Genomic DNA, 24479 nt, shown 5'->3' with positions numbered 1-24479 from the left:
ACGGCCCAAAGCTTTGGGACCCTGCACCCGCGTGGGAGACCCGGAAGAGGTTCCTGGTCCCGGCATCGGATTGGCGCGTACCGGCCCGTTGCGGCTCAGTTGGGGAGTGAATCATCGCACGGAAGATCTTCCTCTCTGTCTCTCCTCCTCTCTGTATATCTGACTTTGTAATAAAAATAAATCTTAAAAAAAAAAGAAGGAACTTTTAAATACAGTCTCCTTTAAAATAGTGGAGAAGCATGAAATGACCCTAATCAAAGACGTGGAAGACCTCTACGATAGAAGTTACAAAACTGATGAAAGAAATAAAAGACATTATAAGATGGAGAAATTTTACCATGTTCCTGTATCAGTGGAATTCAACATCATCAAAATATTCATATCACCGAAAGTAATACACAGTTTCAATGAGATCCCCATGAAAATCCCAATAGAAAAGATAATACAAAAATTCCTAGGAAAAACAAGAGACCATGAATAGTAAAAGCTCTGGATGAATCACAATTCCAGACCTCAAGACATACTACATATTACAATGTAATCAAAACAGTCTGGCACTGATAGAGAAACAGAGGAGAGGATCAATGGAACAGAACAAAACCCCAGAAGTGAGCCCACACATGTACAAAACAGAAAATAATCCAGGGAAGTTGGGTCTCTTCAACAAATGTTGTTGGGATAACTGGATTGCAGCTTGAAGAAGAACCAAGACCCAACCTGTCACCTCTAAACGGATCAAAACCTAAATCTGCAACCAGAAACCATCTAACACTTAGAGGAAACAAAGGAAGCACTCTCCAAGATACAGGCATCAGGAAAGACTTCTCAGAAAAGTCACCCAAAGCACAGGCAGTCAGAGCCAAAATAAACAAATGGGACCACAGCCTACTAAGAAGCTTCTTTACAGCAAGGGAAATATGAACCAAGTGAAGAAGCAGCCAACAGAATGGGAGTTATATCTTTTGCACATTACACAGCGAAGAGAGCACAAACATACAGGATTTACAGAATTTCAGAAACTCAAGCACAGCACAACAAACCACTCTGTGAAGAAATGGCTGAAGGAACTGAGCAGCCCTTTTTCAAAACAGCAAAGTTAAATGGCTGATAGACATGAAACAATTCTCAGGCTCCCTAGCCATCAGGGAAATGCAAATAAAAGCCACATTGAGTTTCCACCTAACGCCAGTGAGTTTGTCCTGCATTCAGAAATCTACTAACATTACCTGCTGGCATGGATGTAAAGAGGAAGTTTTCCTACACCACTGTTGGCTACTGCAGCCACATGAAAGTGAGTGTGGAGAGTGCATATACAGTGGAAAATTGAATTATAATATGATCCAGCTGTCCCACTATGGGGAATCTATAGGAAGTAAAATCTACATAAGAGAAAGTAACCTGGAACCCAATATTTAGAGCAGAATAATCTACAATAGCAAATGCAGGAAAAGAATCCAGATGCCTACCTAGAGAGAAATGGATAAAGAAATCATCACACATCTACTCTGCAGAATACTACTCAGCTATTAAAAAGAATGAAATTCTACCCTATGCAAAAAAAATGGTCTCAACTAAGACCAGTATGTTCAGTGAAATAACCAATCCGAAAAGAAGAAATATCATATGCTGTCTTTAATATAAGGCAGACAACCTTCATGCAAAATATAATTTATCTATGATGCATAATCAAAGATGAATACATATATATGTATAATCCTAGATGAATCGTAGATGTATAATGTATAATCTATGTATAATCATAGATGAATCACAGATAAATTGCATAATGGAGACCAGAAGTGGAAATGTGGAGCGGAGGATATTTGTACTCCCGAATGAAACGAGGACTCCCAATGAAATCATTCATTTTATTTTGACACTAGGATCCTAGACTTTCCACCATTGTCTATACCTATACCTATACCATTTAACTAGCAGATACATTTAATAGCAGATACATACATATTTAAAAAGCAGAATGTTGGACTTGTGGCTGTTGCTGAAGGAGTATACTATTGCGATGATATGGTGGATAACAGAGGTACAGGGAATTGGATCTATGTCATGAAAAATAAACATAAAAATATTTTAAAGATGCAATATTTCTAAAATATGATTTTGTTATAAATATTTGAACCAAAAATACAATTCAGGATATATGTATATAACCATAATTAAAGTCTTGTGGAGAGGTGATGCCATTTTGAGATTGCTTTGGGCCAAAGTAGATCTATTATCACTGGATTTTTCCTGTCAACTTCCATTTTTTTGTGTGTGTTAAAAATAGTTTCCTCAAAATCTTATATATCTTTTCAGTATTTCAGAAGTCATTTAGTAGTTGTAGAAAAACACACCTGGAAAACAGATTATGAACATTCAAAGAAACATTATAAAGAAGTTGTTGTACTTGTTGGCATTTAATAAATTCTAAACAGTTAACTTTTACTAAACTACAAAGTTAAACTATTTAAAACAGCTACTAATCCTGACTTTATGCGAAACAATACTTTTTTTCAAAGTAACTTTCCCCATATGCACAAAAGTAGTTCATTTCCCTAAGGAACTTAACCAAGGCTCTCAAGATCCCTAGCTGGCTGTGACACCTGCTCAAAAGCAAATGTCCCTGCACTCCCAGGAAGACACCTGAGCCTCAATGGACACAGAAGAGAAGCGACAGCACAGTTTGTCATTGCAAGTATGTCTCTATATCTTGTTCATTACACCGTACTCTCTGTTATTAAACAGAACTAGATGATCCTTATTTCATTTACTTTAATCAGAAGCACCTTCAGAACTGCTTCTGGTTAATATTTGGCTTGAATGAGGCACTTTATGAAAAATACTGGATGTTCCACTTAACACAGTCTGAGTAGCTGACAGGGAAATATTGGCACAGGCACAAAATGGCAGAATAAATCACGGGACACCCTTTCCTTCTAAGCCTTCCCAAGGTTAGTGCTCATCTTCACAGAACTGCTGATCTGTCAGCCGAACAACTGCAGATGGGCTCGTGACTTGCCTCAGTGGAGAGGGGCTGCCAACAGCATGAGCGATGATGCCCGGGTCTTGTCTAAAAGCATTTTTGTTTTGCTTCACATCCTTTGCATATGTTGAAAAATCTCTTCCCTTCCGCAAAGTTAAAATCTCAATTGATTAAAAATAAGAGGATATGGTTGGCTCATATTTCTAAGTGGCATGGAACAACAGATCATTATAGTAAATATTATTTTCAGGACTGACTCCAAATTGTAGTGGGGATAAAAATGCTTGATTAGAAATATAAGTCTTTGTCAGGGACACCATGAGGTTATCACTGTTTGAAAAATTAAAAAAAGAAATTCTGTGCTTTACAGTAAGGAACAGTCTTCAGGAATGATCTTTAAGGTGTCACCTCTCGCATCACCTCTGTGCTAAGAGCATGAGAGAGGAAACCCTAGGACCTTCTCTGAGGCCTCATACACACGTCATACACCACTGGCTGTACTCTCACAGACAGCAAGAATTTTCAAATACTTGTACACATGAACACTCAGTTATTGACAACTTTCAACATCTGGCAAAGATAAAGACTCCCTAAAGGAGATAAGAAATCCAGCCTGTGCCACACCATCCCTACCATATTACACAGAACAAAGCCATGAGTCATGAAGATGATGCAACAGAAAGGCATTTCAATTTTTGAAACTTAATCTGCAGCAGAGTGGGCAATTCTCCATCATGCCCCATTGAGTGAGGCCCCATTATGTATATTCTGATTGTGTAAGCGGCCCTCTCCAGGCGCACTGAGCACGCACTACACCAGGGCCATCTCTGCTGACAGGATCTGCCTGCTTCCCCGGCAAAGCAAAGCTGTGTTAGGAACCCGTAAAACTGCGTGCTTTCCTTTACCAGTCATCAGAGGTGAGTCCATGCTCAAGTGACCCAGAGGAGTTCAGACTCCAAAGGCTCCAAGAGGCAAAGGATGGATGGGTCACCCACAGATCACATGGATCAGAGCCCATGGCTGGTGGCTTTCCCAACACTGACAATCTCTTTAGAAGCCTAACCCAGCTTCCCATTCCAGTATGTGTCCGGATGCTGTTCAAGTACAATCAGGAATTTTCTAAAGTCAATCTTCTGCATCGTCTTTTAAGTCACTGTAAGTTATTGGTCAAAATATTTTTATCTGCACTAAACCAAAAGCATTCTCTTAAGAGAAAACAATGCATTAGTCGGCAAAGATCAAAACCACACACTGAACCTTCTGCAGAATACTTATTAAGTCCTTATTCCATCAGCCTAAGAAAAACTGCTCTAAAGCCACTTTCTTTCCAACTCAGGGGGATGTAATAGAATGAACCAAGCAGGCATCCATATAAGTCCTCATTTGTCATCTGCATCTACTACAAATGTCATTCTTATACTTTCCAGACATTTCAATTCATTCTAACTTTGATGGCACAAGCTGCATCTTTATTGTTGAACTAAGTTTCTGAGATTTCATCTTTACAAACCTTAAATAGCAATTTTTTTTGTCGTATGGGATTGAATATGTTTTAGAAAAACAAGTATAAAGACAGAGAGATTCAAGTTCTACAGACAGACAATCCTTATATTCTAGAAAACTTGGAAGTTAATGTTATAATATTAAAAGAACGGATTATAAACACCAGGCAATAATTAAAATCATTTTATTATCATGCACTATGATCGATCGATTGATTCATTTGAGAGGCAGATAGAGAGACACTGAGACAGAGCTCACATCTGGTTCATTCCCCCAATGCCTGCAAGGCTCTGGGATGGGGAGGGCCAGAACCTGGATCTGGAAAGACAATGCAGTCCTCCTGTGTGAACAGAATTCAGTTCTTCAAGCCTTCACCCTGCTGTCAGGGTCTGCAATGACAGGAAGTTGGAGGCAGCAGCCAGGGCGAGGAAATGAAGCCTCGGCACCCAAAGTGAAGATCTAAAAGTGGACTATATACATGCACTCTGAAATCATCATAAACACATCACATCCTCCACTTCGGCAATAGTACACGCAAATGTATGTTTTAATATTTAAAACAGTAGATATAGGATTTGATATCATATAAGTAGCCCAAAAATGGTTCATGAATGTATGCCTTATGAAAACTGCATGCATGGGAAAGGGTGTTGTGGCAGAGTGGGTAAAAATATCACCTGCAGTGCTAAAAGCCCATTTGGACACTGATTCCATTCCTGGCTGCTCCACTTCTGATCAAGATCCCTGGTAAGACGCCAGGGAAAGCAACATAGATGACCCAAATACTTGGACCTCTGACCTATGTGAGACACGTGAAAGATGCTGCTGGCTTTGGTTCAGACCAGCTCATCTCCAGCCCTGCAGCTCTCTGGGCAGTAAGGCAGCAGATGGAAGATCTCTCTTGCTGCTCTCACTCTGTGGCTCTGCCCTTAAACAAATAAACACATCTTAAAAGAAAGAAAGCCACATGCAGAGACTATTAAATGTTTGACACCAAGGTAAACTAATTTTTAACTCAAATTTCCATGAATTATTAAAGTACCCAATATTGATACAAATTTATTATTTTTATGCTTTTATATTTGGATGCTACAAAGGACTTTCCTTATTCACCTAAGAACAACTAGCCTTTTTGTTGGAAGAAAACATGTCTATCTTATTGAATTAAACAGCATCTCGAGTACAAAGTCAAAAGAATACTAAAAAATAAAACCAAATGTGGAAAATCATTACCTACGAGGCACTCACCGAAACACTTGTATTGCTTCATTCCCTTAAGTCAGGTTTAATATTTAACATTATCATCACCAACTGAAAGTGGATTAAAGACTTAAATGTGAGGCCTGAAACTTTGACACAACTAGAAGGAAGCCAAGGGGAAATGCTCCAGCTAGGAGACAGGATTTGGGAGGATCTTGTTTTAGCAACACAAGAAATAAAAGTGAAAACAGGCCCTGGCACAGTAGTCTAGTGTCTAAAGTCCTCAACTTGCACACACTGGGATCCCATATGGTCATCAGTTTCTGTCCTGGCTACTCCACTTCCCATCCAGCTCCCTGCTTGTGACCTAGGAAAGCAGTGGAGGATGGCACAACGCCTTGGGACCCTGCACCCATGTGGACACCCAGAGGAATCTCCTGGCTCCTGGATTTGGACGGGCTCAGCTCTGGCTGTTGCAACCACGGAGGAAGAGCTGCTAAAACCAAGCAAAGCCCCTCCCAAGAAGTGCCTGGGTCTTACCAGATGGCCAACAAAAGGCCAGGGGGCTGACAGGTCTGTGTCCACACAGCACGTGTAAGTCAACACCAGGAATCACAGCTTCCGGATCACAGTCCCTCATTTCCTTTTGTGCACCCAGCTCTTGGTGTCAGCTACCGCTGTTATGTACTAATACTTAAGTGTGAATAATTAAGGGTATAATAATTAACAGAAGCCAGTCATTACTCCAATAAGTAGAAATGAAATTGGAGAACCTGAAATAATTCTGTAAACAGCATGACACTAAGGTCATGAGAAACCCTAACACAAAGATTTTTGCATTGATTTTATCTTTCATGTGTCTTTTTTCAGAGTATTTGCCATAGATTCTTCCCCTTTAAGTATATTTGAGTCAGTATTTTAGAAGCACAAGCATTAGCAGAAGGGTTAGGAAGCTACATTTCTTCTCTACTCCAATATTCTCTGGACCTGTAAGCTGGATGCAATTCGCTAACATAACTATTTTGTAATTTTATAGATTCCACTGCATAGACAAAGATAAAAAGTGGAACTATTGAAAATTATAAATAGTAAAAAATGTATCCTAAGATTATTTCCCCCTGAATAATCTTTCTTAAAATGATAACTTTTCAAAATTAGAAGTCCAAAAGGAACCAGAAAATTAAAATTCTACCTCGGAAACTGCAGTACAACTGGCTGAAAATAATGATTCTGTGACAGAAATAAATACATCTAAGAGTGTGTGAGTTTAATTATGTACCACAGGTAGTAAATGTCATTTTATGTTTCAATGATTTTATGGATATCAAACTCATCAGTATGCTACTTCTAATAGCAAGTTTATGACCAAACTAATAAATATGGGAAACTCTTCTGATTTTAATAAAACATGGTTTCTTATAGTGCTAGTTTGTTTTGGCTAACGTAAAATGATACATCTGAAGGCTTAAAGTTAAAGTGGGCCTTAAAAAACAACTTAAAATGCTAAGTCCAATCCTTGTTCTAGATCTTCCTGAAGTCATTACTGCATTTTCTCAAGTGTACTTTAGGGCTTCTTTTCCACTTCAAAGTAAAATCCATTAAGCTTGCTGTTCCGTGTAATAAATTAATAAACAAGAATAGATTAGCCAAATGATATGGAGCATTGTCTTCTTCCAGGGTCTCTGATTCATATCCACTTCATTGTTGTCTCTCTCTCTTGGGAAGCAGAGGAAAGTTCTATTTAAATTCAGATGGAATAAAGTATGCAGAAGTGTGGTGTGCAGTAGAGAGAAGAAAATGGACTTTTCTTTCTTCGCCTGGAGTTTTTAGATGCTTTAGCCTGTGAGTGGCTCTGCTAGCACGGCTGCCCAAGCAACGTTGCAGTATTATTTAAGCTGCCCCAAGAGCTGAGCAGGCTAGGCCTTTCTTTCCCTAAATACAGCTGTCTTGTGTGGCCTGGTACACTCTCATAAGAGGACTGCCCTAGTCGCCAGTCTCTGCCTTTCACTTGAGAAAATGCTGCTGATCTTATGCCACGGAAAGAGAGGAGCAGCAGCTACCACTGACCATCTTCTCCTGTGCTGCCACTGGGAGGGGCATATCCATGATTCTGGAGAGATGCAAGGTGGCACACAGGAACCCAGCGGAGGATAGAGGCCCAATCAGCAATGACACCAGGTCAGTAAGTACAAATCAGGGCTGCCCAGACACACCACACAAGGTCAACTGCCTGTGGCCGCCCCTCTGGGTGACACACACCAGTTCACCAGTTCTTTGGTGGTTCTTAGCACACGAACACTTTCATCAACTTGCAACTGGAATGCATGTGTTCCAAGTGGCAACCTAACCAACTATGCCATGATGCCTGTCAACAGAAAACAGCTAAATTAATCCAGACAAATGTGCCAGTGGAGTACCCGACAATGATCTGGATATGCGTAGTTAGTCACCTCAATACGAACAGGGTGACAGTAAGTGAGGGTAAGGAAGGAGATGGCCTTTTCACTACACAGTGATGCCTCACTTGATTAACCACATGCAGAGAAAAGAAGTATGAAGACATAGACAAATAATTTCCAAAGGACTACATCCCTACTGCCAAGGAGACCATGGGGAATTGGAGTGCCTTCAGAGGCCAAGAACTCTGAGGTCACCCATCCCCATTTGGATCTGCCACATGGGATGAAGAAGTCCAATTCCTGCCTTGCAGGATCCAAGGTCATCGGAACAACAACCAGGAGCCCTGAGTGGTCCACAGAAACAAAAGAACAGTAAGCTTCCTTCGGGACTAGGGAGGGGAGCTTTCTCTGGTCCTTGCCTGGTTCTGACTTTGGGTCCCCACCATCTCTTACAGTGACCATCAGGATCGCTCCAGAAACCCCTCAAAACAAACAAACAAACAAAAAATCTAGATTAGATAGACAAAGAATAACAAGGAAAGCTTAGAATCAGACAGGAAACGGTCAGCGGGGATGCACTTATAACTCACTGGGTGGGACACAAAGATTAGTTACTCCTCACTGGGGTACTGAAGATTTCTCTGCACACCCCTCCTAAAACTGTTCACCTAAACTGTTGACATATGTCTGGTTAGAGTTATAAGCCAGTCTAGACTACCCGAAAAAAAGCCAAGTTCAGCAAAATTATGCTTCAATGCTATAAACTGCTAAATACTAAAATTAAAATAGACACAAGACAGCTGAATAGTAATCTATAGCCATTTTAAGGTGTATAGAACCCGGTTGTATATAAAGTAATAATTCAAATGTCAATGAAGAAGTCACAGGATGTGGTTCAGAACTTGCATTCTTTTTTTTTTAACATATTGGTTACTCAATGCCATGTCAATTAATTCCATAACGTTACAAATTGTTACTGATGTAATGTCGGGGCTTTTAATTGATCGGGATGATACTCTGCCGGCTTTACCTTCAGACCAGAGATGGTCTCCCCAAGAAACCGTTGAACTTTTCTGGTCAATAAGATGCTGGACTTTATGCTTGGTAAATGCTTGCAATGAAAGAATCTCAACTGAACTTGAACTGTGGTAATGCAACAAGGTGGAGGAATCCACCATGGGGGGGTGTTTAGGGAGGGATGGGGGGAATCCCAGGGCCTATAAAACTGTGTCACATAATGCAATGTAATCAATTTAAAAAAATTTCCAATGGATCCTCTATAAATGTGGAATGATAAAACGATAAAGTGCTGAATTAGAAGGAAGGCAAATAGTCTCATGACCTTGTGGTAGATCTTAGCAAAATACTTACAGAGCTAACAGTACATAAAATGTTAGGACACTATATTTACCTGTATCTTCAATAAATGATAAGCAACCAGGAGAAAATAACTGTAAAGCATGGATTCAATAAATATAGAATACATATACATATCTACACACACACATATTCATGACTTAAATACTTGAAGATACAAAAAAAGGCATAGAAACCATTAAAATGGTAAAGATCTTGTAAAGGAACTATATAACAAAAGAATCTAAAGGGACCAACTGATAGAAGAACAGGTACTAACAGGTACTAAGTACTAACAGGTAGTAACAGTACTAACAGGTACTAAGTACTAACAGGTACTAATAGGTACTAACAGGTATTAAGTCATAAAAATGAATAGCAAAACTATATGGAACACTATTAGTTAAAATTTTAAAAACACACAAAATCATGAGCAAAGATGCGGAATACTGTGACCGTCCGTCAGAATGTCAGAGTGTGTGTGGTATCATTACTTTGAAAAACACTTGGCAATACCCATTACACAAGAGCATGCACACACCTTATGATCAGCAATTCTGTTCATGTATTCCTCCTCAAGCGATGGGCATAGATAAACTCACCAAAGCCATACCCAAGCATGCTCACGGTGGCAAAATTCCCAATTGCAAAATTTCAAAGCAAAGTCCATCCACGTGGAATGGATAAAACATGGTATTTTAATGTCACTCAACATGTATATAAAATACCAGCAAACCATCACCCTTAGGTAAGTTCTCATGTGAAGCATTCTGCCTATTGCTGGTGAAGTAACCACAGATTTTATATTCTGAAGGATGATAAAACAATTACACAAGTACATGTTACAGATTTGTTTGTGTCCCACAAAGCCTAACACTTTATCTATCCCTTTAATTTAAAAAAAAATGTTTACTTGGCCTTGTTACACCACAGTGAGAACAACATGGAGGAATGATACAAGGCAAAGAGAAAATATGAAAGATATTTGTTGGAGGGAGCAACAAGGAGTGAGAAAGCAGAGGGCAGGGGGTGGAAATCCCTATGTCTACAAAATGTAGCATGGAAAACAATAACATAATAAAGGTTGGAGTTAAAGCTCCAAATTTTGGGGGAGCAGGGGAAGAAAAATGATTGCTTTAGGTAGTTAATAAAGCAAGGAAACCGACCTACATGGTCACAGCCCAGGAATAGGCTGTCTCAACGTGGGAACAGACTCTCGGAGAAGGTGGAAGAGGCCCCTGGGACTGGGGTGTCACTTTGACATTTCCTGTTTTTGTTTTCATTTTGATTCATGTGCTCGTTACACAGATGTGTTCACTTGGTAGAAATCCCTTGGGCTATATACTTATAATAATAATATATACTTCTCTAGGTGTATATTATATTAACATTCAATAAATCCCCTTAATGCATAACAAGGATTACAACACTGCATTATTGGAAGCAGATGAAGACTAGAATAAATACAACTGACAACAGATTTAGTCACATAAATTACAGTTTACCCACACATATAACCCTATGCAACCATAAAACAGTGAACTGATGAGAGAATATTCGTTTACAGGAAAATATGCAAGGGACATAATCTTAAATGAAGAATTTTAGCGTGAATGCCAAATAAGTATTTTGTAAAGATAAAAACACATGTGAATATATCAGCCAAGAATAATATTGCATGAAAAATGGATGGCCGCTTCCTTTGTGCATGAGATTAAACCTAACTTCACTTTATGGTTTTTATTTGCTTATTAGGACTTCTAGATCATTTTTAAAATAATTTTTTTCCAGAAAAACCGTAATCTATGTTAACGTTATACCGTGTTAACTGCTTCTGGGGATGTTTTCAATGGGCAAAATGACTTCAGAGGTACAGGAGGGAATCGGGCTGATGTCAGTGTGAATGTTGTAGAAAAACTATTAGTGTTTCCATTCACAGGACAGCTCTATAAATAGACTGTCCCAGTTAGGGCTCTCAGTGTAGGAGCCCAGCTCAAAGACGTCTGAGGGCTTACAATATCAAACGTGCCGCCCTGACATTGCCACCACTACTCACTCCTAAGTACCATGAACCCCTGGGGATGACAGATGACTTCCCTCTCTTGCTGATAAAGGAGAAGTGACATTGCTTTATTATCTTCACAAGGTAAAATATCAATGGTTTACCTGTGGAAACAACTGCGAGGAATCTCCTCTTGGCTTCTCTCAAGGGCCACATTTGCACGCTGGGTTTCAGCAAGGCACGCCAGAAAGGAGACGCTGACATTTCATTTGGCTGTTTTCTGTCTCAACATGCTAGAATGGTGCTCTACAAGAGAAAGGGAAAAGAAGGTGAACAGAAATGGCAGCCTATCTTCATCCATTTGCAATGAGAACAAATCAGATTTCCCCTGTGAAAGACGAGTGAACAGCACCTCTGGGCAGGCGACTAGAGACACAACCATTGATTTTAGATCAAGCAATGGACGTAGAATGAATACTAGCCAAAGGGATTTACAGAAGAATGACTTGTTGACGGTGGAAGTGGTGTTAGGGACTCCTAGGAGAAAACATGCTGCACTATCTCACAAAAGAGCTTCAGGGACTGTCATATTTAATTGACTCATCTTCACCCCCAAAAAAGAAAAAAGAAAGCATACTGGGCAGCTGACTTCTTACTCAAAAATTGGCACAAGTGAAGAATATGAATTCTGGATTTTCAGAAAACACTGTCCACCAAGCCCATGTGAGCTGTAAAAGGACATTTCATGGCTATTTCTGAGAATAATTTTTTCAGGTTTTCTGTTTTTTTTTAATAAAAACCACTACGAATTTTGCATAGTTCACAAATGAGCATTACCTATCTGGCCCCAAATCAACTAGTTCTGGATTCTTCCCACCTATTCATGCAACTTCACATTGGCAATTTGCTTGGGTCCCCAAATTTAAGGTCAACCATAATTCCTCCTGCCAGATATAATTATAACTATGTCCAGATGCTAACTTCTTGTCCTACAGGTGCTGGCTCGAGGTACCTAATCATTGACATGAATTGTTGCACAGCTCCCCAATGATCTTGTGTCACGCCCTCTCGTTTTGGGTCCACGATCAACAGTACCAAGAGTCTTGTTGAGAAGAAGAATGGGTAATGAACACAGGGAGTTTGGGTAACAGGTACCAAATCAGCCTTGGATCAGAGAAGTAAGCACTTACTTTGACAAAGTGCTGTGAGATCACAATTGTTCACTCATCAACTACGTATTTTACAAGCAAAAAAAAACCTTGAAACTTGAATCTTAGAATGGTATCAAAGTAGAGAAAATGTTGATTTCCTTGATCTGATCAGTACAGATGTGTACTCAAGGGATGAAATGTCACACGGTTGCCACAAATACAAACATTACTGCTAAGCGAAGTCTTATTTCTTATTTTTTTCTTAAACAAGTGAAACTGTGCCATGAATTTATTTATGTTCCTCCTGTGGCTTCCCATTTCGCTTGAAGAAACATGCCAAGTTCTCACTCTGCACTGCCAGGTCATACCAAAGTATAACCTCTATTCTTTTGCAACTTTTCCTGACCAAGCAATAGTTTACCGGGTCTCACTTCTTTTTTTTTAAGATGTATTTTATTTTTATTGGAAATTGAGATATACAGATAGGAAGAGAGACAGAGAGGAAGATCTTCCATCTGCTAATTCACCCCCCCAAGTGGCCACAACAGCCAGAGCTGAGCCAATCTGAAGCCAGGAGCCAGGAGCCTCTTCCGGATCTCCCAAGGAGATGCAGAGTCCCAAGGCTTTGGGCCATCCTTGACTGCTCTCCCAGGCCACAAGCAGGGAGCTGGATGAGAAGCAGGGCTGCTGGGGTTAGATCCAGTGCCCACATGGGATCCAGGTGCATGCAAGGCAAGAATTCTAGCCACTAGGCTACCACGCCAGGCCTCTGACTTCTATTTAATGTTGTTTTCCATTTGTTGTATTACTTCTTTCAATTAGCAGGTCTGTTACCTTTAACTTTTGTCATTTCTGTATGGTGAGCACATTTGAAAACCTTCAATCTGAGATTCACACATCAAAGGCTCTATGCAAATGGAAATGCTAATTTATCTCATTTGATCAGTACTGTTTTGTACATACACTGAAATACCACACTGCACCCGCAAATGTGTACAGCTATTACATGTTAATCATCAATCATAATAACAACAAAATAGCAGCCTCAATTTAGTTTGGGCAAGGTTTATCCTAACTTCAAGGGTTATCTATACAACTTGCTGGTGGATGATAGTCATGAATAAGTCATTTTTGAAGAGCATTTTCTTTTGACTAACGCTGCTCTACATGGGAAAATAATCACAGATAGGTACATTTAGAGGAAAGCAAACATTTTGAATATATAACATATATAGCTAAAATCTGATTGAATAGTGATATAGCATCCCTACGTTACAAAAGAAGGTGGCCACAAATTACTGAAGATCATTTGCACTTTGGATAGAACCAGAGAGCAAAAGCTGTGTTTGTGCAGTTTGCACGGAATGATCTAATCAAATCAAAATAAAGGCTTGGAGGAATATAATCAAAACAAGACTTGAGCACCAAAAAGACCAGAGCTTAAGCACCATAACTCTGACTTTAGTTTCCAGGATTTCAGACTCCTACAAATAGGAAAGCAAAGTTCTGCACCACAGACCATGTGCTTAACTCCTCACCTAGACAACCTGGGGAACCGGGCACAGTCCTATTCAACCACAGAGCTAAAGAAGATCTAGAAATAAAACTCCAGGTAGCCTTTAAGGATGGTGTGTAGGGTTTAGGAGTAGGCAAGGCCTGGCCTGAGCACGACTGAGAAGCCATGTAATCGTTTGGTTTTGTCCTTCCAAAAAAAGCCTCTGATGGCACTCAATATTCAATAAATCTATAGCAGGCTCACTTTTTAAGTTGCTAATTTTGTATGCTATGCAAACATTATTGTAATTATCCAAATGACCCTTGTCAGAAAAAAAAAAGGTTCCTAACCCCAGTCTACCTCTGATGCTTATAGTAGACCCGATTCTTAGGCAAGTTACTTAACCTTTCATTCCCTTTGTTTCTTCCTTGAAAGTGCTGATGCTAACAGCAGCTTTAACCTAACAAAGTGTGAAGAATTAGCACACGGAAGCACTATTTTGAAAGAAGACAGTAAATATGCTCTGTTGCCATCTTTTAACCAATAGCTGTTCCTCTCACTCTGTACACATTTTAATAGGTGAAGCAAGCTGTTGGCAAGCTTATTTCCCAATACATTTTCTTATAAGAGATATACAGATTTGAATACTTGTGAATTCTCAAAATTATTCAGTAAGGCTAAAGATAAACTCAGTAGCCCTAAATCACACATTCCTGCAGTTAATCAGCACCTTATCCATGCCATTGGGATCTGGAGGAGTGGGAGGACTGCATTTGGAGAGGTTCCCCAGCACGGAATCCTGTTCAGAGGATTTTGATGCAAGTATTCAGGAAGAGAATAGACATGTGACAGAGGTTACCATGGAAACCCAAAAGCATCCCACTGTGGAAATCAGCCAGAAACAACAAGTGAGGTGGCAGGACTTCTCTGTCACTCTCCGGACCCGTGGTTAAATGTTGTCCCTGAGCGGCAGGAATGCCTCGGCACATCCAGTCTGACTCAGGAAAGCTCCTGCCTGTAGGACTAGAGAGCAAGCTCGGAATCACAGACCCTGGCACTTGGAGACAGCATGCCCTTGGTGCCCTGGTGCCACAGGGCTCTGGGCAGCACCCGTCAGTGTTTGCAGAGGATGTGGAGGAAGGAGAAAGGTCAGAATCAAAACGGCTCTCTGGATGCCCATAAAAAGAAAAATACAGGTAGCACGTGTACATCCCCAGATTTAACCCTGGAGTAATTCTAAAGAAAAGGGAATCTGAAGCTGCTCCGTACTTTAAAGCATCCCTCAGAAATACCTCAAGAATCCATTACAATGATAGAGAGGAAGGGAAACAAGAAGAGCACAAGAATAACATGAGCTTCTAAAGACATTTAGTGCTATCCCAATTCCTCTCATAATGATGAATTTTATTGCACCGTAATTCTTATTTATTAAAATTTTTGTGTTTCAACAGCTCCAATGAGATACAAGTTTTTGTTTTTATGCTGGTCCAGGGAGCACTAGAGGACACCATGCTCATATAACATATTAAGCACACCATCACTTGCACATCAAGTGCTAATAAATTTCTGCATCTTGTGATTTAAAATGAATGCAAAGTCCTGAAAGGTTAGAACACATCGCAGCCCTAAATTTTCAAGTGTAAAGCCATGTTTCTGTACAGCTTGTAAAGAGTTTGAACATTAAGTTTTAAGTAGGTTAGCCTGAAAAAGCATTATTCATGCGAACTGCTTGTAGATTTTGGTCTTCACTTGACTCATGAAAGACAAACATGTAGATTTAAAAAGAAGGAAAAATGTGATAAGTATTACGTTCAGGAAGCCAAGTGTGGGACAGGTGTTTAGCTTAGTGTTTGAGCACCCTGTTGGGACACACACATTCCATATGGACGCCCTAGGTTCACCTTGTCTTCGTTATGATTGCTGTTTCCTGCTGGCATAGCCCTGAGAAATAGATAATTCAAGTGACTGAATTCCTGCCATCCATGTGGGAGACCAGCATTGAGTTCCTTCCTGTCTGTGGCCCAACTTGAACTCTTGCTGAGGGAAGTGAACCACTGGATGGAAGACATCTCTGGTATCTCACACTCTTGTCCTTGTCTTCTGTAACAATCAAATAAATACATATTTCTGAAAGGGAAAAGTGCAGAATATTTATCATGATCTAGAAAAAAAATCTGAGTCCCAGTATTGCAGTTAGGTTTCTGGCATAAAAGCTCATTACTAGAGGGTAAATCAACGTGGCGGAGGGCACAGGCAACCGCAGAAGCTACGGAACTATATCATAAAACAAAATATTTTGAAATGTTAAAAAAAAGCACATTGCGTGAAAACAACAAAACTATTACATAACTACATGTTTTTCCATGAACCTCAATGCATAGAAGAGCTCATGTGACTTTACTGCTGCCAGAACGTGTTAAAGTCTGACTCCAGAGCAGCGAGCGGCACACCCCACTGCCAGAGCGGTAATCCGGAGGATTTGATCAGCCAATGTGGCAAACTTGGAGTTGGTCTGTAGCCTCATTGGGATACTTTGGGACAGAAATCATTAAAAGGTCCCTCAAATCAAGCTATCAGGAGAAAAGTGAGCCTGAACTGGTGTGTCCCACCACTACTCACCTGGATGAGTACAGGTAGGGACATGTACTGAACCACGCCCAGCAAACAAAAGGAAATAAAAGAAATCAAAGCTTTCCCTAATGAATCGTGCTAGCAGAGTGTGTCCATAGGGATGTCTAACTTGAAGGGCTCACACATTATAGACAAATACAAACTTCCTCTGCGGTGATATTGCCATCTGTGGTTTAAAGAATTCGACCACAACACACACACACACACACACACACACACACGCACCTCCAGTGACGATGAGCACACTTAAACGGAACCATGCACCATGACATCGTCAGGGAAAAAAAATGGAGGAGGACATCAGAAACAGATACTCACCAACTTCATGTACTGAAATTATCAGATACTATAAAATAATTCACTTTAAGAAAATTAGTAAGGTTGGAACTGTCTATAGGTTACATGTTACAGGAAGCTCTAAGACAAGTGACAGCCTGAAAAAGAAACAAAAAAGACATAAAAAGTCAAAATTTAAAACATCCAACATTACAAAAATGGACACAGCTGACAATGAATGGAAAAAATAAAGAAACCAGGAATTAGAATCTAGAGTCACAATAAATTAACCAGAATAGATTGCAGTAAATGGGAGAGAGAACTATAAAACAGTGTCAGGGATAGGGAGACTATTGTAAGAAGTCATGATACAAATTTAAACACTATTCAGGAAGGAAAAGTAGATCATGGACAATATTATGTGGGAAATGTGTAGAATTCCAGAATCTTTAAAATTTACCATCCAGTGGATTCCCAGAATGAGTTAGACCAGTCTCATTCACTCAGTTTCTTAAACCTATAGAAGTAGCTCAATCTTGTGTGATTATTCTGTTTGAAAGTCAAAATTATATATAGAGAAAGAGAGATAGAGATTGGTTGATTCTACTGGCTGGTTCACCCCCAACATGCCCACAATTGCCAAAACTGAGCCAGACAAAACCAGGAGGCAGGAGCTTCATCCTGAACTCCCATGTGGGTGGCAGGGTCTCAGATGCTTGGGCCATCTTCCACTCCTTTTCCCAGGCCACAAGTAGAGAGTTGGATCAGACACACAGCAGCCAGGATACAGTCCAACGACCATCTGGGATGGCAGCACTGCACGAGGCAGATTAATACACCACGACACTGGCATGTGTCACTTATTCTTAAAATCAGCTTCACTGACGTACGGTTGTGAATACACACAAAAACAACCGTGCACACTGGAAGGAAACAATTTGAAACTGGATGTCTGCGTACTGTCCTGAGAGCACTCACCACAGTCAACTCATCTCCACAAGTTCCCTTTTATATGTTTATGCTTTATTGCTCTGGTAAGAACACAACCCAAAATCTGACTTGAAGATGAATGCTTAAGTACACACTAGCATGTTGTTGAAGACAGGCACTGTGCTTGCAGCAGATGTCATGCAGAGCTGAAACTTCACACACACTGGACAACAACTCTCACTAACCCATCCTCTCAGCCTGGCCGACACCCCGTCTGCTCAGCTCCTCACGATCTTAGGGTCCCACACACTAACAAGGGAAACCACCGAGTGTTTACTTAGCACCGTGTCCTCCAGAAGTTCTATTTTCAATACTTGAAAAAACTATGTTGGTTATTTTTAAGATTTATTTATTTATTTGTAAAGCAGAGTCAAAGAAAGATAAGGGAAGAAGTAAAGAGACAGAGGAAGAGAGAAACAGAGACAGAAAACCTTGCAACTGTTGAGTCATCCCGCTCATGGCTGCAAAAGCCAGGTCTTCTCCATGAGGGAGGATGCCCAAGGCTTCAGGCCACATTGCACTGCCTTCCACTGTGAGCTAGCGGGGAGCAGGATATGAATAACACAACAGGTACACATGGTGCCAGACACACAGGATGGTGTGCATTGCAGGAGGCAGCTTAGCTTGCTATGCCACAAGGCCAGATCCGTGCTTATACTGACTTTATAGAGACTATAATCACCTACATGTGACATGAAAAGCTGAAAACTTTTCCTCTAGAGTTAGAAATAAGACAAGAATATCTACTGTCTTCATTTTCACTCAACACAATACTAAAATTTCATTCAGAGAAACTTGGCAGAGAAGGGTTAAAAAGCAAGTGAACTAAAAAGGAATAAGTAAAATCATTTACAAATATCATATCTTTACATAGTGTAATAAATACATGATCACATAACTATTTTTTTCAACAAAAATTATGAGACAATTAAATGATTTTCGTGAAGTCACAAAATAATATGCACGTAAAAATCATTTCACTTTCATAGATTTGAAATGAAATATTCCAAGGTAATTAAAGCAATTCCATGAAATAACATAAAAAGACCAAAATATTTAGGAATATACATAACCAAGTAAGTTAAAGATGCATACATTAAGAAGTATAAACATTAATGGAAGAAATTAAAGGTAGACACAATTGGAAATACATCTGCTATTCATTTCTTATAAGACTTGATCTTGCAAAAATGTCACACAACCCAAAATGATTTATGGATTCAATGTTCACCTCATCAAGAATCCAATGATGTTTTCTCTGGAAATAGAAAAGACAATTCTAGAATTCATGTGGAGCCACACACAGTTTAGGCTAGCTGGAGGTATCAAAATTCCTGACCCCAGGAAGTATTGTATCATGTGGGATATATTACACTAAAATGATTTAAAATATAGTGCCTTTGTTAAAACTAAGCTATCTATACTTTGGGAATATCAGTTTCTTCTTCTAAGATTTAAAAGAGAAAACATTAAAAAACATACAATGACATTTACGTAATAGGAATTGAAAAGGGATAGGTATTATTAGCTCTTATATTCACACAAAAGCCCCAATTTCTTCAGTGGTTGGTAAACAGCTAAAATCGTGACATCATGAGCAATTTTGTATTCTAGCACACTGATATCCTACACTGAAAGGATTAATCAAATTCTAAAATCTGGAAACAGGGACTCCAGTGATACAGAAATCTCTGTGAACCATCAGTCAATGCAGACGCTGGCCTCATCCCATTCAACCTTCTGCTGGAGTCACCCCAAAAGCAGTGGCAAGGGAGTTCCCCCAGAGAACTTCCAAAACCATATGTACATGGGGCACGGTGTGATTCCAACGAAAGCATCAGTAAACATGAGAGTGGCCAATCCAAAGACTTACCAGAAGAACTCTCACAGAGAAACAGACGTTCTGCAATGGTATTTCCGTGAGGACGGAGTCAAGACACACAGTTTATTTAAAGGTCTAGGCCTTTGGCTCGGGGTGAAGATTGCTCAGCAGAGAGCCTTCAGTAAAACTCTGAACTTTGCCAGTGACTGGGAAGGTTCAAGGTCCCCTCTTGGGTTTAAGCTGGAGAGCCACATACACCTGGCCAGGATACAGAGAACCAAGGTGCCCTGTGTTTACATTTCAACACAAGAGCAAAAACAGGAGACCCGCGGGATCGTACACTAAAATACTCAGGAAGCAGATGTCCCAACTGACGAGTCGGTAAATATCAAGAATGATCTGACCTATACAAAACATTTCTAAGAAAACAGCTATCCAAAAAGTTAAGTCCCAGAACAATATACACCAGAAAACAAAGAAGGAAACAAAGCTGAAAAAAGGTAAGAGAAGATAATCCAAAAGGAAGAAAATTTTCATTGACATTGATAATAGGGTAACGGATAGACTGCCAACAGTGCTCAGTGTTTCAAAGCATTAATATAGTAGACAAATCAGATATTTTACAAAGATTTAGGAGTCAGTTCGTAACCTGTAAAGTAAATATTGAAATATATTTAGTCTCTGTATAACCAGCTCTTATGTATTAAAACTACTTCTATACATGTTCTTTTTAGGATTATAGATATAATCTCTTAAAACACAAACACTTGGCCCAGACTGAGTCTAAAATAAACTTTCTTCAAAGAAACAAAAATAATAAGAAATACTCTATTAAATAATGGTCTAAAAGATGAAATAGTTTGAACATATCTACATAGCATGCTAACTGTTAAAAGCAAACTATTCTATTATAACGAGAGTGATTACAGCAATAGTTTTAGCCTAAGTAGAGAAATATATATATATATATATCTACCAAAATGTCAACCTTGGCTACCAATAATGACTGTATTTATTAACAAAATTTGAATTTTTTCCTAATTTTTGCACTAATTTTAAGATGCTGTCAAATGAATGTCTGCTTCTGTATTAGAGAAAGAAAAGTGTCTCACCAACACACTTTCTAAAAGAGATGTTCTCATTATAAAACACAGAATCAGATTTGGCATTAATACATTCTTACAGCTCATTTTCATGTCAAGTCAAATCAATAAATACTAACCATACACTAGTTCAGACAAGTGCAAGATGAATTCCTTTCTTCAAAGAATTTCTGAAAAGTAAAATATTCCTAAAACTTTCGTCTTTCCCTGGTACCTACCAATGGTGCAGGCAGTGAAATGTGTGTATGGTAAATAAAGATGACTTGTTTAATCAGAGACTAAATGGAAATTTAAGATTGGAGTTTCAGGCAATGAAAAATAAACTATTTCTCCAGAGAGGAGAATGTTTTTTCATCAACCTGGAAGTGGAGATAGCACAGAGCAGGTGAAAACTAATGGATATTAAAGACATCACCAGAGGCTGAAAACAGATACTATTTCATTGTAAACAGTCTTTGAAGATGGCACCCATGTGTTCTATGACCCCAATAGGAAGGGATCCCGTCCGCATTTTTTCAAGACATTGAAGTGCTTCCTGAATTAGTTACCCTACGGAGACAAAGGATGAAGTTTATCACTGTGAATACATCTATGCTAAATCATTTCACTTTGTTAAATCCTGATTTAGAGATATTACATCGTATTTTTTACTTTAATTCGGGTATATTAATCACACTCTGACTATAGGGGACATCAAAAGTTGATTATAAGCTAGCAGTTGCATAAAGACGATGCTATTTGAAGTTTTCCATGTAATCATCCCACCCACACAGGGCCAAGAGAAATGCCCTTGGATACGGATGACAAGTTACTCATAACAACAAAAGACAAAAGAGCACAAAATACTCTCAGATTTTACAAAATCTGCCTGGTATTTCATTTGTTTGTTTCTTTTTGCAATCTGTTTTACATTCCCAATTGCTACAGTTGTGCCTTTCATACCAATTACTATTTTTTAATTGGAAAGTCAGATATACAAAGAGGAGGAGCTACAGAGAGGAAGATCCTCTGTCCACTGATTCACTCCCCAAGGGACCACAATGGCCAGTGCTGAGCTCATCTGAAGCCAGGAGCCAGGAGCTTCCTCCCAGTCTCCCATGCGGGTGCAGGGTCCCAAGGCTTCAGGCCAACCTCCACGGCTCTCCCAGGCCACAAGCAGGGAGCTGGAAAGGAAGCAGGGCCACCAGGACACGAACCAGTGCCCATATGGGATTCTGGCACGTGTAAGGCGAGATAGGATACTATGCTGGGGCCTCCAACTATTTTTAAATCCCTTTGAGATCAACCAGGCATTTTATTATGTAAAATTTACCTAGGAAAAAAAATGTCCCATAACTAATTATTTCAAAACCCTAGTTAGAAGATTAGTTCCCTTCATCAACTCTGATAATTCTCTGGTCATTCTCCTACGTCACTGAAAATTCATCATCAACTGTGCACTAAACATCACCATCCCTGGGAAACAAGAGGGTGATAAAATCTTACACTTCCCTGTGACAGAAACCCATGTGAGCATGTATTCTACATTAATCTTGAAGTACTTCTCACACAGACATTATTTGGCTTCCTATTTTATGAAATTTCAGTTAAAATCGTAATTCTAGCATTTGCTAATAATTTTAGTATCTCTGCTAACTTTATAAGTTGTGAATTTTTTCTTGAAGTTTAGCCCCCTACATTTTGAAAGAATATTATTCATTTGCTATGGCAGACAGATAGCCTGTACACAATAATGGTAGGAAATATTTGAAAACAGTCATATCTAAGCCACACCTTATAAATAGGTAGGCAGCTGCAGGAGGCTTCCTTGCCCTGTTAGAACTTTATAAAACTTTAAGTTTTCTTCCTTAGTGAATTTCCCCACATTTCCTATGATAACACTTATCAATTTTAAAAGAAAATGTGAGTACCTATGGTTTAGCACTTCAGTTACAAAGTGCTGTCATACATTAGCCCGTGAGTCATAAAATAACTTAGCAGTGTAGTACAGCACAAATCAGGATTCTATTTTTCTTTTCCTTTTTTTAAAAAAGATTTATCTTATTTTTATTGGAATGTCAGATATACAGAGAAGAGGAGAGACAGAGAGGAAGATCTTCCATGCATTGATTCACTCCCAAAGCAGCCACAACAGCTGGAGCTGAGCCAATCCTGAGCCAGGAGCCAGGAGCCTCCTCCAGGTCTCCCTCGTGGGTGCAGGGTCCCAAGGCCTTGGGCCGTCTCCAGGTGTGCATTCAAGGCGAAGACTTTAGCCATCAGGCTACTGTGCTGAACCCTCTTGCTTTTTTTTTTTTCTTCTTAACAGATGATACTAGCGAATAATTTTGCCAGGGTCTTACCAGAAGTAAATAGCGAGTTAACTTGAACAAAGCTATAATAAGTGCAAAAACTACCACTGCGCTCTACTGCTGCATAGCAGTAGAATCTAGTCTCTGCTTTGGCACATAGTAGGTGCTCGATTCCAGACCAAGAGGCATTGTACACATCACCTAACAGAAACAGAAAGCCTTCTGGGTGTATCTTACAGCATAATGAAACATCTATGCACACAAAACTCTCCATAGGATGACCATCAACAAGGTGTAACCACTGACTGGAAACTTCTTTAAACAATGCTTCTCTCCTAGAATAAAAAGATTTCCATTGGCGTGATTTATTTGGTGATAAACCCACAACATATTCATAGTAATTTTTTAGATTCTATATAAAAGTTTATACCTGATATTAAGACCTTTTAAAACACTTATGTTCAATCAAAATTCATTTCTAGAAACTGGAATTAGCAAAAAAAAATTATGCAGGCAAGGGAGACTAGGAAAAGAGGCTCTTGTGATGGAGACTGGGAACCACAGCCACTCCTCAGTCTCCTTTGAGGGAGATTCTGGGGCCCAACTAGTGTCTGAATCAGAGGCAGAAAACAGAGTGCTGGGAGAGGTAATCCTGTGACTGAAGACCCATGGCCAACACCTGGACCTGGACCACAGGGTAACTGCTGCCTCAGTACTCAGGGATCATTTTCTGTGCTTGATTCATTCAAGCCTTGGCTCCCAGCCAGTGAAACCACCAACTATGATGTACCAGCATCATACATTTGTGCAAAGACCAATAGAACCAAGAACAAGACCTCATCCCCCACTGACCCAGGGATTTGTAAGCTTTGACTGACTGTTCAAAAGCACTGACCTGCACAGGGTCCAATGTAAGGCTTTCATGACCACAGAGCGCTTCCTCCTCAGTTATTAACTCCAGGCTGTAACACCTCCAGGCTCCTGCTTACACACAGGTATTGTATTGTAATCGTATTGCTGAAAATTATTTCACAGGTTCCTATGAAACCTTAGCGAGTTGAAAACAGATCAGGGTGCGAGCACTGAGAACTTATCATTAAGAGGAAAATCTATCAAAGTGCGGAAAGGACATAAGGGTTAACTTCTGTATTTATGAATCCTCTGCCAGTTGTCAGGCCACAATTTGTGCACATTTATGAAGAAATGAAATTGTAGGTGATGACAACTGTGGAAAGGATAAAACAATACATGAAGACAGGCAATCCAAGAATGAGAAGAGG

This window comes from Ochotona princeps, chromosome 10 (genome assembly GCF_030435755.1).
Source record: "Ochotona princeps isolate mOchPri1 chromosome 10, mOchPri1.hap1, whole genome shotgun sequence".
Classification (NCBI taxonomy): domain Eukaryota; kingdom Metazoa; phylum Chordata; class Mammalia; order Lagomorpha; family Ochotonidae; genus Ochotona; species Ochotona princeps.
The sequence above is the reverse complement of the archived record's forward strand: the minus strand, read 5'-3'. Positions refer to the sequence as shown.